Below are 15,030 nucleotides of genomic sequence, written 5' to 3' on the forward strand. Positions count from 1 at the left end.
ATTTTATCAGTTCAATTAAAATATCATTCGTTGAAAAGTTTAAAATGTGTCTTCTACAGGCTGCACAAAGAGACTCGTTTTATCGCCGATTAAATGAAGGGGAAAAACAATGATTCTGATGGAGACATGATTTTGACTGAACTGGGTTTGTCGTGCATAATGTACTGTCGTATTGTTGTAAACTTGATTCTGCGTCATGCACGGCGCTATCTGCCTTTCCTTGCCTTCACAGACCTACCTGGATTGTTCCCGTCCTTTGATTGGTGTTTCCAGCGTCAGGGGAGCCAGATTCTCTGCACAAATAGGTGCTGGCCAGGACATCCTGTTAAGGGCAAAGGATGACCTGTTTGCCTGTTCACCATGTTGCCTAAGCCCAGGGCGAGCTAGTTCCAGGTAATGGAGAGTTACTCACTAACTTTGATATATGATGTGGCATTTATTTTATTAAGAATTTAGGAATTACAAATAGATATCTCAGTAAACATGCATCATACTAAATTACATGAATCAACAACCAGTAAATATTGAAAGGAAGGAAGAGAAAAAAAAAACATAATGGCATATCAGATACACAAGAAGGAACAGGTGACGCATGTCATCAACAAATCATCGAGCGCACAAAATTACAAAACAGTTGAAGCACAATGCAATACATTATAAATCAAACAAGTAGTGAAAAAATGAATACTTATCTACTTGTAACAGAATGACCCAGATCATCACTTACACTAAATCTGCATCCAAGAAGGCCCCCCAGATCTTCTCAAAAGTTGGCCTCTTCTTATGTACAGAGTAGATGACATTTTCAATTTTACAAATATGAAACATCTCCTCCAGCCAACTGTTGACTGAGAGATAATCAAATGATCAAATCCGGTGTGTCTGGTCTAGATGTCTGGGGGAAGAGATGACACCAGATAGATGGAGTGTTATATGTGGAAATATCCAAAAGATGTCCTTGAATGTGGGTGAAAGAACTCGTCAAGTTATGATCTTGAATAGATTGTTTTGGACACCAGTGAGGATGAAGGAACGGAATTTGGCAATATCGGACTGCTGTTTGGGTTGTGGTCACGTTCAAGGCACGATGGAACATATGTTATGGGAGTGTCAAAAAGTGAGACTTCTGGAGTGGGATCACATCTACAATGAACAAAGTGCTGGATGAGAATCTGGACTATGATTTTGAGACTGTGATATTAGGAGAAACCTCTCGTTTGGATTCTTTGAGTAATCAACAGATCACATGGTTTCTGAGAGGGTCAATGGTCGCAAAGAAGTTAATTCTGCGAAACTGGAAATCTGATGATGTGGCATTTATAACGCGCCTATACACAAATGTTTCAAGGCGTGACCCAGCAAGGGAGGGGAAAGAGAGGGGGTACAAAAACAACGATCTTACTATGCCTAGTGACATTGAGACTGCATAAGTGCAGGGGTGAGGGGACGGGAGAAGTGCCAGGGGTTCGGGGGTGGGGGGCAAGTCCCAAATACAGGATCACAAACAAGTAGTGAAGCAAACGGGTGGAAAGTGTGAGTGTTAAAAGTGCAGACAATAGGTGTCCATAAGTGCAGGTAAGGGGACTGTAGGGTTGCAGATACAGACCACAAGTGTAGGGGATGCTAGGTGGCAGTGCGGGAGTGGAACTGGGTGGGCAGGGACCTGGGCCCGAGTTCAGAGGGTAGCCAGGTGACCAGTGCAGTATCAGATAAGAGATCAGCGGGGGGGGCGTGGCTTGGAGCGCCAGCGATGTGGTCGCTCCGCTGAAGCCGCCCGTGGATCGCCCGCTGCTGCAGCAGAATTCATGCGGTTTCCTTGGCTGAAATGACTCGCCGACATTAGCAATAAGTAGCGGAACTGCCTTATTGCATCTTCGGACAAGCGGTCCGAAGATGAAGAACTTGCAAGGAAGCTCTACGCCCAAATTTGTCGTCTGAAACATAACGTCCTGCTCCCTTCGGAAGAAGCAAGATGGCGGCCGCACCTACGAGCTCAGACGCAGCTAGAAAATGGAGGCAGATCTTACGCTGACCCAGGAATCGAAACAGAGGACAGCCCGAGTACAGCCTGCAGCCCGAAGCCGGATGCACAATGCGACCCAGATCTAACATAACGGTAAGGGGGCCAACGGAGCTCTAGCCGGCGGGAGCAGCCCCGGCGCACAGGTGTGACGCGCGGCGGTGGAGCCCGCGGCGAGCCCGCACTCCATAAGCATCTTGGATCCGGCGGGGCGAATGCCGCCTGCCCCATCCCTGCAGGGCACGGAAAAACAAAGATTCTGGACACAGACAACCCAGGCCTCCCCTACCAGCCTGCTCCGCCGGAAGACACCAAGACCCCGCTCCAGCGGGCGGTAACCACAGCTGCAGACCCACACCTGTGGACTGGGAGCACCCTAAGACCACGCGCCCCACATAAGATCCCCCTGGCTGTATAACGAAACCACCGGTCTAAGCCAACGACCTCGCCGTAACCTGCCTCCCGTGGGTTTCCTGGGGCGCCCCGGCCCACATCCCTGCCCAACCTCATTGCCTGCAGAACCTCTGCCGCAGCCGCCATGACGAAACAAACGAAGGCCGGCAAAAACTCGGACATAGCTACTATGTTCTCGACGACAGAAAAGGGTAAGAAACAGGATCCTCCCAATCTTACCCCGCAAACACCCCGTGGAGGAGAAGATGCCCTCGCTACCAAGGGAGACCTGGAGGCTTTTATGGCGGGCATCAAGTCCGAATTCCGCTCATGCCTAGCAGAACTCTCCACCAAAGTGGAACAGACCGATCAGAGGGTGACTGAGGCAGAGCAGAGGCTGGGCTAGGTCGAAGATCGCTCACTGGAACATACGACCGCACTAGAGGAGGTGCAGCACTCAATCAGAGCCCTACAAGATAAATACGAGATCCGAGAGTATAAACAAGATGGCCTCGTAAACAGGGCCCGTCGGAACAACCTCCGGATCCGAGGAATTCCCTCCTCTGTACCCGACAAAAACCTGGCGGAATACTTCGGAGACTTCTTTCGGTCCTTGCTCCCAGATCTCGATGAAGCCCACCTCGTATTAGACCGCACCCATAGACTGCACCCACGCCAGGGAATAGACTCGGATCTCCCTCCAGATGTCATCACCAGGGTCCATTTCTTCTCTACTAAGGAGGCCATCTCGGCGATCAGCCATACCGGGGACAAACTCTCTTTCCAGGGCTCTCCGCTCCAAATTTATCAAGATCTCTCAATGCTCACCCTCCAGAAAAGAAGGGCGCTCCGACCCCTGGCACTCTTTCTCCAAGCCAAAAGGTGCGTTACCGATGGCTATTTCCAACGGCCTTGCAGTTCTCATTCAAAGGCGTGATGCGACGTATCCAGACCCGGCCCCTCCCCCCCGAAGCCAAGGCAGCTATCATGGTCAAGGGTGCAGCGGAACAACCGGAAGAGATAACTGAAGATATAGGCGCTCACCACACCTTTCTCATCAACCGCTTGATCCTGCCCCGCAAGGAACCGTCATCTTCGGGGTAAGGAACATGCGCCGTTAACTGCGGCGGCGGGCAATATCCACGGCTCATGCCCGTTCCAAGAGACGTTCCAACTCTGAGTCCTTGGAAATTCACAGTACTGTATTGCTTGTTGGCCCCGTTGGCCAAGGGTGGGGCCACTCACACAATGTCGGCCCACCCGCTGGTTAAAGTTACGGCCCCCCTGTTGGGGGCTCGTGTTAAAATCCCAAGTGCAGGTTGACCCCTTCTTATCTCTCACAAGCGATGGCGGTTGACCCAGGCGCCATCAAACCTTCCTCCCCAATCCAGTCAACGGGGGGGAATCTGGCCCCGGACCACCAAAACCTAAGACTCCTCTCCCTCAATGTCAATGGGCTGAACTCTCCCGCCAAACGGAAGAATATCCTGCAAAAACTCCAAGATGAGGAGGCCGCGGTGGCCATGCTGCAGGAGACCCACCTGCTACGAGCAGACTTTGGGCGTCTCCGCTCCCGGATGTATCCACTCCAATTCTTTGCCTCAGGAGAGTCTAAAAAAGGAGGCACTGCAATCCTCTTCAGGAGAGACCTACACCCTCAAATCCTGGACACTAAAACATGCCCAGTAGGCCGGTTCATAGCAGTCAAATGCCTCCTCCTTGGTGACTTATATACCTTTGTCTCCGTATATGCACCTAACTCTGGCCAATCGAACTTTTACGACTCCTTGAGCACGTCTCTTTCACGCTTCATAGAAGGCCAGGTGATAATAGGAGGGGCCTTTAACGGAGTACCAGACCCGATAAGAGATAAGTCGCACCCTCCGACCCAGAACGACTTCACCCAGGCTCTGAGCCTCCTACACCTATTCAGATCCCTGGAAGTAGTGGACTCATGGTGGGTCCTACACCCCACTGAAATAGACTACTCTTTTCACTCCTACGTCCACCGAACCTTTTCACGGATCGACCTCCTCCTGACGTCCCCACAAACTCTCGCCTTCGTCAAAGAAGTGTCTATTGGTTCAAGAATTCTATCTGACCATGCTCCAGATCCGGGCACAGAACCCCACCCCTAACGCTCCCCATAAATGGTCATTATATGACCCAATCCTCGAAGGCGATCAAGAATTTTCTTGAAGAAAACCCAGCTTCTGACACAGAGCGGAGCACTGCCCCAACTCTCCACCTCGGCAAGGGAATCTCTGGAGGCACTGATCACAGAAGAAGAGGTTGAGGAAGCCATCAAATCGCTCAAGACACGGGCCCCAGGCCCAGATGGATTCTCGACAAGGTACTTCAAATTATTTAAGCACCAGCTAACCCCCCCCTTAGTAACTCTCTTCAACTCCTTCAGAGATTCTGGCTCAGTAACCAAGCCAGGGAAAGACCCGAGAGACCTAGCCTCCTACAGACCAATAGAACATAGATGCAAACCTATATTACAAAGTCCTTGCGAATAGTCTGGGTCACATCCTACCGGAGATAATCCAGCCAGATCAGTTAACTTCGGTAAATCAACAGCCTTGAGCATTGGCCTTGCCCCGAAGGAGCGGGAGACACTGACCAAGATGAGCCAGATCAAGTGGGAAAACAGAGCCATCCCCTACTTGGGGGTCTACATCCCGGCAGACCCAAAAGAAACGCACCAGACCAACTTTCCCCGGCTATTTAAAGAACTGGTGGGAGACCTGAGACGTTGGACGACCCAGGAGATCTCCTTAATGGGGCGAATAACAGCCTGCAAAATGAACCTTCTCCCGAGGTTTCTCTATGCCTGCTCCTCCCTCCCAGTGGCAATCCCCGCACCAGCCCTTCGAGACCTGCAGAAGAAAATGGTGAAGTTCATATGGAGGGGTAAAAAACCTAGAATTCCTTACAAAACTCTACTGGGGGCCTCCAAAATGGGAGGGCTCGGAGTCCCGGACTTACAGGCCTACAGAGTGGGAGCCCAATTGGCACACGTTCACGCATGGCAAACACTCACAAACCACTCCAGATGGGTAGAACTGTAACAGTCACGGCTGCCCCTACCCCTGCGATTCCTGCCACACATCCCGGCCCCCGTCAGGACACATTGGGGAGACCTCCTGTGGGCAACCAAACACACCCTGAGTGTCTGGGACTGGGCACTAAAACTGAAGGGCGTCCCAAGAGGCCTGAATCCGCAATCGCCGATTTTCCACAATCCAGCTTTCTCACCCGGATCAAACCCGCGCAATTTTCAACGCTGGATAAAGGGAGGCCTTGAGACCCTGGATCAGATGTACGAGGGGAACGCGCAATGCACGTTCGAACAATGTAAGGAGAAGGTTCAACTTCAGGAAAAGGACATATTTACCTACATACAGCTGCGCCACTGGTGCTCACAGCCCCAAATCCTACAAGCAGCAACACGCGCCCCGACTTCACTGGAACTATCGCTCAAGGACCCCCCATCTCGAGGTCGGATATCTACCTTTTACAGACACTTTTTGGGCGATTTCCTTGGAGAGAACCTGCTGCATGGCCCAGTGGGAGGCCGACCTGTGGCACCCCATAGAAGACCAAACATGGGTAGACATTTGGACCCGAGCACACTCCTCGTCCTCCTGTGTCACCAATAGGGAGTGTGCATATAAGATCATGCTGAGGTGGTACTACCCCCCTCTTAGGCTCCATCACATGAATCCCAGGGTGGACCCCTCCTGCTGGAGAGGATGTGGCCACCCAGGCTCCTTTTTCCACATGTGATGGGCGTGCCCGGAAATCCAGCGATTTTGGAGACAATGCCTGGCGACAATTACACAGATCACGGGGGCAACGATTCCAGGCCCCGTTCTGCTGGGGGTCCCAGTCCCGGCGACCTACCCACGCTTCGGGAATAGGGCGAAACTGTTGACCCAATGCCTTTTAGCTGGGAAATCGGTGCTGGCCCGCCACTGGAAGTCCCCGGACGGCCCCTGCTTAGCTCATTGGTGGACAAAACTATGGGACATACTGTTAGCGGAAAAGGTGACGGCGGCAAAGGCCAGGGTCCTTCACCGGTTCCAGAACATTTGGGGCCCGGTACTGGAATATGACCAGCGATTTCCCGCCCTGACCTATAAACCTATCAATGCCCGATGGACCCTGGGAGCCCGGGAGGAACCCGAAGGGGACACAAACTGTGGGGCCTCAGAGGGGAGGGCACGGAGAGTGGAGGCCTGACAGGGGAGTGGAGGGAGGGGGGGACGGGCCCGAGGGGAGGGGGCTAGGGGTTAACATGTCTTTGCTACTATTTATGATGTATGCTTGTCAACCTGCCTTGATTTAAAATAAAATTGTTTAAAAAAAAGGGATCAGCAGGGGAGAGTAAGAGAGCAGGAAGAAGCAAAGAGGAAGGTTTTGAGGTGCGTCTGGAACGGGAAATGTTTTGCTCAAGTTTCAGAGAGGCAGGGAGGCTGTTCCAGAGGGAGCTGCCAGCCGAGGAAAGAGATCTGCCCCAAACTCCTTGCTTGGAGAAGCGACTGACCCTCACAAGGATTTGTAGGAGCGAAGCACTCGAGTTGGAAGATATTTCTGAAGAGAGAGTTGGAGGTATTGCGGTCCCAGGCCCCAGAAGGCCTCGTGGACAATGCAGAGGGTCTTGAACTTGATTCTTGCTGCCACTGGGAGCCAATGGAGAGGTTTCAGGGCTGGAGAGATACGATCCCTGGGCCTGAGGCCAAGGACAAGTCTCGCAGTCCTGTTCTGGATGAGTTTTAGAGGAAGGAGAGTAGAGGTAGGCAGATTTAGAAAGAGGCTGTTGCAGTAGTCCAGCCTAGAAAGAACCAGAGCTCTGGAGACAGTGAGCTCCTGGGGGAAGGTGAGGAAAGGAAAAATACCTCTGAGGAGGTGCAGCTGGAAGTTTGACGTCTTAGAGATGTCATAGATGTGAGGAGAGAAGGGGAGTGTGGAGTAGAAGATGACCTCTAAGTTCTTAGCCTCACAGGTGGGAGCAGGAAGAGGGCCCAGAGTGGGCGGCCAGAGTGACAGGAAAAGAAGGTGCGGGTGTGCCGATGAGGAGGGTCTTCGTCTTACTGGCATTAAGGCAGATATCATTAGTGGCACACCACTCCTGGATTGCAGACAGACAATCCGGGATGAGAGAGGAGGCGGCTGAGGGGAGCCTGAAAGCGAGCAGAGTATCATCTGCATAGCACCGAAAGCTGGAGCACAGAGCAGCAATGGGGTGGGCGAGAGGTTCCAGGTAGTGGTTGAACAGCCAGGGAGAAAGGTTAGACCCCTGCTGAACACCCCAGGTAGAGAGTGAGATGGAGGAGAGGAAGGACCCAAGTTGGATTTGGGAGGGTCGGTCAGAGAGGAAAGAGGTCAGCCAGGTCAGGGCCTGATCAGTGATACCCAGTTTATCACAGAGCTGGTTGAGCAGGATGGCAGGGTTGACCGTGTCGAAAGCAGAGGAGGGATCGAGTAAGAGGAGGACAGAGGGGTGATTGGCATCGAGGTTAGAGAGCAGGTCTTCACGGATGTTCAGGAAAGCAGGTTCCATGCTTCTGGCTGCTCTGAAGCCAGACTGATGGTCATGGAGACAACCAACAGATTCAGTGTGAAGATTAAGCTGGGAGATGGCCAGCATTTCCAAGAGTTTGCCCAGGAAAAGAGTAATGGAGATCGGAAGATAGTTAGCCAGACAGGAGGGGTCAGCTGAGGGTTTCTTAACAAGGGGGTGCACAAGAGTGCTTCAGTGGGGAAGGGAAGGTTTCTGTGGTGAAAAAGGGATTGCAAAAGTCGGGCAAGGCTGGAGCAAGGGGGTGAATGTGGTCCTTGATGGTTTTGGATGAACAGGGAAGAACCTGTTTTGACAAGACTTTCATAGATCGGACTTGTCTAGAAAAAGGGGTGAATAGAGAAAAGGAAGAGAAGGGAGGAGGAGAGGTGGCTGCAGGGAAGCCAGAGGTAGAGAAGAAAGAGGAGATGACGAGAGGGTGGAGAGGATGTCCTAGGTTTCAGAGATGAAATGTGAAGCCAAGGCCATTCAGAGGGACTGTAAGGGGATGGGAGAGGTAGAAACTGCAGCAGGATTGGCCAGCTCCTTGCAGATTTTAAAGAGTTTGGCCGAGTTGTTTGATGCCGCATAGACATAGGCTTTGATGTGAGCTCTCTTCTTAGTGAGGACAGAGAGTAGGTATTGCCTTTGGAGCAGGCGGCAGGCCAGTTTGTCAGAAGATGTACAAGATGCCAGCCATTTCTTCTCAGCCACCCTAAACCTGCCTTTAAGGTTGACGAGGTCTGAGTCGTACCAAGAGTTGCACTTGGCTTTGGGCTTCAAGCGGATCCTCATGACAGGGGCAAGTACATCAAGAGTGTCAGAGATAGAAAAGTGGCGCTTGGAAAGGGCTGTGTCAAGATGTGAGTAAGTCAGAGGTGTAGGAGTGGGAGAAAAAGTGGCGATGAAAGCTTCAACTGACACACACTTCATGGGTCAGATGACCGAGAAGGTGGGTGGCAGTGTGGGGGTGTGTGTGTGTGTGGGGGTGTGTGAGAGAGAGAGAGAGAGAGAGAGAGAGAGAGAGAGAGAGAGAGAGAGAGAGAGAGAGAGAGAGAGAGAGAGAGAGAGAGAGAGAGAGAGAGAGAGAGAGAGAGAGAGAGAGAGAAAGAGAGAAAATCGCAGTGGATGTTGAGGTCTCCAAGGAGGAGGAGTTGAGTGGTCGAGGCCAGGAGGGAGGAGGAGAGTTCCACCCACTTGGAGCGAAAGGAAGTTACCCGACCAGGTGGCAGACAGATAGTGACCACAGTGAGAGAGCAGCCAGGAGAGAGAGAGAGTGCCTGCAGACCAGGCATTCCGAGGAGGAGTAGGCCTGCATAGGAATGAGAGAGGCAGGAATCCACTTGGGGAAGATCAAGGCTACACCGCCACCGGAACAGTTGGATCTGGGTGCAGAGAGGATCTTGTAGCCATCAGGAAGGAGAGTGCCAAAACTTGTGACAGAGCTGGGAGTGAACCATGTCTCGGTGAGACCGAGAACATCAAGGTCAAGTTCTTCCAGGAGGCAGCAGATGTCAGAGGAGTGTTTGACAGCTGCGCGAGAGTTGAGAGTAGCAATGTGGAGAAGGTTGCCACCCTTGAAAGACTTCCGGGGAGGGGTACAAGTCATAGGTACTCCCTGTGGAAGTGTAAAAGGAGCCTGAGGGAGGGCAGAAGAGGAAGGAGGAGAGGGCAAGGAAGACAAGGAGGAGGAAAAGGGTGCCAGAGAGGTGGCAGAGGAAGGAGGCAAGCGAGCCGGAGAAGGGAGAGAAGGGACAGCAGGAGAAGAAAGGAAGTTGATAAGGCACTGAAAGCATCTATCAAAGAGGAAGAAGTTGGCCTGAGGGCCTTGGACCAAACGGTGCCATTTAGATCAACATTAATGATGATCTTAGAGGAATGCAAGGGGGCCACGAGGGCCTCACATTGAGTGTCACCATTAATGGGAGAGGAAGAATAAGGATAGAGCACAGAGACCATATGTGAAGTCCATAGGTCAGGCAAATGAACAACAAAGAGGATGTCAGTGGCGGTCTGTCTGGAGGAAGCTCTGGTAGAGGCATCAGCAATCGGGAGGCCCGAGTTGGAGACCAGGATATCCTTTTTGAACTTCTTCCGACCAAACTTAGAGAGAAGGACAGGATAGTCAATAGAGAGGCAGTTTGAGAAGATCCATAGAGGATGCAGAGGTGGGGAATGAGGGGGAGGCAGAAGGGGAGGTGACAAGCTAAGGGGGTGGGGGAGACACAAAAGTAGGGCACAAGAGGAGGGGTGCAAGCAGACGAGACCAACAAGACAAGAACAAGTAAATAAAGCTAACTAGACAATAGGCTCAAGAGTCAAGAGGGGTAATCAAGTAGAAGTGAAAACAAACAAGTAACAGAGTATGAATGAGGGAACCTGAAGGAAAAAGGACACAGCAAGGAAACAACTAGGTAGAGCAGGGGCTAGAACAGAACGATCAATCAAGGGATACCTAAGGAAAGTGTGAACAAGAACGGAGAAGTGGGCAGTACAAGTATACAGCAAAACGAGGGAACCTGAAAGAGAAGGGAACAACCAGCAGTGCGAAGACTAGATAAATGAACAGTGATCAAAAGGATGAACAGTGATCAAAGGGAACATGCAGAGAAGGGTGAAAAACAAATACAAATAGGCAGTACAAATAACAGTAGATGAAGAAAGCAAATACATGAACAGTGAAATAAGCAAAGATGGGCACAAAAGAGGAAACTCAGAGCAACGAAGTGTAGAAACGATCTGGGAAAAGGAAAATGGTGGGGGGGGGGACCTGCAGGGGAGCAAGGACGTGCAGGGGGTGGCGCGAGGGCGCAAGCGAGCCAAAGATGGAACAAGATGCTTTCAGTTATTGCAATTTAATTGTTTCCCTTATTAATTAATCGTAGTTTCACTCGTTTTTATTATTACTTACACAAGTAGATCAATTCTAATTTAGCTTGACCTATAACTCATAAGCTGAATTTAAATGCTTCCCAGCTGTACTTTGCACATTGGATGAACCCGAATAAATATGGGTTTCACCCCAATGTTATTGCAGAGCTAGATACAGTTCCCATCTGTACTTCACCCCATTATTGCCTAGCTTAATTGCGGTCACCTCCATACCATTTGCTGAATAGCAAAGACGTATTCATGCTTAAATATATTAGTTTTGCAAAGCCAGATTAGTCAAGCCACATGCAGAATAATATGTTGAATAGCAAGATTAACTTCTGTAGCTATATTAGTGAGTTGATTGGTCAGATTATTTATGGCATAAATTCACTGCTCGTTACCCAGCTAAATCCATTACTGTGCTGCTAAATCAATTGCTATCAAGCTGCAATTCACACTTTGGTTTCTTAGTGCAATTGTTCAACCTTGATATTATTTTGCATTTTTTGCATGGCTATATTAATTTGCTGCACTGCTACATTAATGAACGAACAGCTAGATGAATCATTCAATGCACAGATTATCTGTTGCATAACTAGATAATTTATTGCATCAGTACATTTATGGTTGCACAGTTAGATCTATTCCTGCACTTCGTTCCTAATTTTGGCCAAAGTATTTCTTTCCCTGGTTGGCCCCGATTATTAGCTTCACACCTACATTAATTTGCACTTACCTTAATCTTGTGTTGTTTAGCTTTAATATTTGCTGCCCAATTGTACTCACTCCTTGGTTGCCCAGATTAAGTCTTTCACCTCTGGATTGATTTTTGCACACCTTTATTCAACCTGCTGTTTAACTAGGTTTATGATAATACATATTTATTTATTTATTTAGTTGATTTAATCAATTCAATGGTTTTTACAAACAGTATAGAAGAATAAACTGTATATCGAACAGAACATATGTAAAGACAGTCCAAGAAAAGAAGAGAAAAGAAGAAAAAGGAAAAGTAAGAGGAAGAGAAGAGCTGCAGACGCGATTTAAGATTGCATTGCTGTGGCGATTTGGATTATTAGGGCCCAAACTTTGGTTTCACAGAGACAGAATAAATTTAAGGGTCTGTGTTGTGGCAATTGTCTAACTGGTCCTTTCTCCGCTCATTAAGCAGCCCCACCACAGTTCCTCTTCTTTAAAGTATGATGTCGAAAGATGCGGTAGCAGAAATTTCTCACCATATATTCTTGCAGAGCTAGAATAATTTTTCCCTGGCCATATTGATTATTGATTTAGTAGATTCACTGTTGCATATCTAAATGAATTTGCTTTATAGCACACTCGAGCAAATATTGCATTCATAAACTAATTCTGCATAGGTAGATTAACTATTGCATAGCTATTATATGAATGTGTTGAGTAGAGCGATTAATTACAGCATAAATATATTAAATGTTGTACAGCTAGATCGACTGCTGTATTCATTGCTCTACAACTATCCTATGCACCTTGCTTGTCCACAATAGTTGTTTCACCTCCACCCTACTTTGAGTAGCTCCATTAATTTGCTGCGTTGGCAGATTAATGACTAACTGCATAAGCATAGTAACTGTCGCATAGACCGATAACTACACAGACCGATCGTTTCACAGCTATGTTAACATGTTGCATAGTGAGATTAATCATTGAATATGTACACTATTTGTTGCATAAATGAAGGGTTTACTTTCACCAGCATGGCAAATTGTTGGGTGCCAGATACATTTTTATTGTGGCCTAACTATATTTCACCCTTTGACTCCGATTTCTCATTTGACCACTTACTAAGTGTTACACTGCCTGATCTGCTACTGCTAAGCAAGCATATTTGCAGTCCATCTGTAGTCTGCTCAGCTGTACTCACTACTTGCTTGGCTGAATCCGCTCACCTCTAGATACATTGTAGCATAGCTACACCAATTTTGGGGTCGATTCATGGAATTAATGTGCGCTGAAAATTCCTGCGCAGAGGTGCCAAAACGTGCGATTCGCAGTAAAAGTGCGAAAATCGCAGGGAAACCAGCGCACATCGATTCATGGAAGTGCGTGCGCGAGAAAAACATTGGATGTGCGCTGAAAAAGTGCGCCGCGCACACCGTGCGCCACGGCCACTGCGAAATCGCACATAGCGTGGCGCACATCACAAAAGTAGGCGGAACACGGGGCGTAACACTCGGAATGGGGAACAACGCGTGAAAACATGGGTGTCACGGGGGAAGTACAGGAGGCAAGTGCGCGGAACGCCCACACGCTCGCCTACAACCCGTATTCATGGAATCGAATAGGGCAAACCAGCGCACGGTGAAAGACGCGCACAGGGCCAAACAAGTACACCACAAGAAAGCAGGCGGTAGCGTCCCTGCGCCTGAAATAAATGTGCGCTAACAAAAAGCACCCATATACAGCCATGATGAATGGTCCATACAGTGGCCCTCTAGGACAAATGAGGTGCAAAGGGGTACCGACAAACACGGACACCCGCTGTGTGAAAAATAGCATGTGCGTGTGTTTCTGGGTGCACGGGAAGTTCCACACGCGATTGGCCTAGGTACGTGTACTTTGGGGTGCGCGGGAAGTTCCACACGCGATTGGCCTGGGTACGTGTACTTCGGGTGCGCGGGAAGTTCCACACGCGATTGGACTGGGTACGTGTATTCTGAGGTGCGCGGGAAGATTCACATGCAATTTCAGCAGGGTACGTGTATTTTGGTGGTGCCGGGGAATGCTACACGTGATTTGGCCGTGTGGTTCCTCCCAGGTGTTCCCTCTACACCCTCCACGGCCCCTGCAGGCAGCCCACACCACAGGGGACTACCCTGCACCCCTGCTCATGTCCCACAGGCAACCCATCCACCATGGCCATGCCCCCCAGCCAACCCACATGTCACCTTGCACTACTGATCACCAACACATGTCTCCCAGCACCCCCACCCCCCAGCATCCAGGGGCACCCTCCACCAGGCCCCCACTCATGTCCCCCAGCACCCCCACCCACCAGCAGTGCAGGGCACCCTCCACCAGGCCCCCACACATGTCTCCCACCACCCCCACCCCCCAGCAGTGCAGAGCACCCTCCACCAGGCCCCCACACATGTCCCCCTGCACCCCACCCCCCAGCATCCAGGGGCACCCTCCACCAGGCCCCCACTCATGTCTCCCACCACCCCCACCCCCAGCAGTGCAGGGGCACCCTCCACCAGGCCCCCAGACATGTCCCCCTGCACCCCCACCCCCCGGCATCCAGGGGCACCCTCCACCAGACCCCCACTCATGTCTCCCACCACCCCACCCCCCAGCAGTGCAGGGCACCCTCCACCAGGCCCCCACTCATGTCTCCCACCACCCCCACCCCCCAGCATCCAGGGGCACCCTCCACCAGGCCCCCACTCATGTCTCCCACCACGCCCACCCCCCAGCAGTGCAGGTGCAGCCTCCACCAGGCCCCCACTCATGTCCAACTCATGTCCCCCAGCACCCCCACCCACCGGCAGTGCAGGGGCAGCTTCCACCAGACCCCCACTCATGTCCCCCAGCACCCCCACCCCCCAGCATCCAGGGGCAGCCTCCACCAGGCCCCCACTCATGTCTCCCACCACCCCCACCCCCCAGCAGTGCAGGGCACCCTCCACCAGGCCCCCACACATGTCCCCCTGCACCCCACCCCCCAGCATCCAGGGGCACCCTCCACCAGGCCCCCACTCATGTCTCCCACCACCCTCACCCCCCAGCAGTGCAAGGGCAGCCTCCACCAGGCCCACACTCATGTCCAACTCATGTCCCCCACCACCCCCACCATCCAGGGGCACCCTCCACCAGGCCCCCACTCATGTCTCCCACCACCCCCACCCCCCAGCAGTGCAGGGCACCCTCCACCAGGCCACCACACATGTCCCCCTGCACCCCCACCCCCCAGCATCCAGGGGCACCCTCCACCAGGCCCCCACTCATGTCCCCCATCACCCCCCCAGCAGTGCAGGGGCAGCCTCCACCAGGCCCCCACTCATGTCTCCCACCACCCCAACCCCCAGCAGTGCAGGTGCAGCCTCCACCAGGCCCCCACTCATGTCCAACTCATGTCCCCCAGCACCCCCACCCACCACCAGTGCAGGGGAAGCCTCCACCAGGCCCCCACACATGTCTC

Source organism: Ambystoma mexicanum, chromosome 2q, assembly GCF_040938575.1.
Source record: "Ambystoma mexicanum isolate Mex_15411 chromosome 2q, UKY_AmexF1_1, whole genome shotgun sequence".
Lineage (NCBI taxonomy): Eukaryota > Metazoa > Chordata > Amphibia > Caudata > Ambystomatidae > Ambystoma > Ambystoma mexicanum.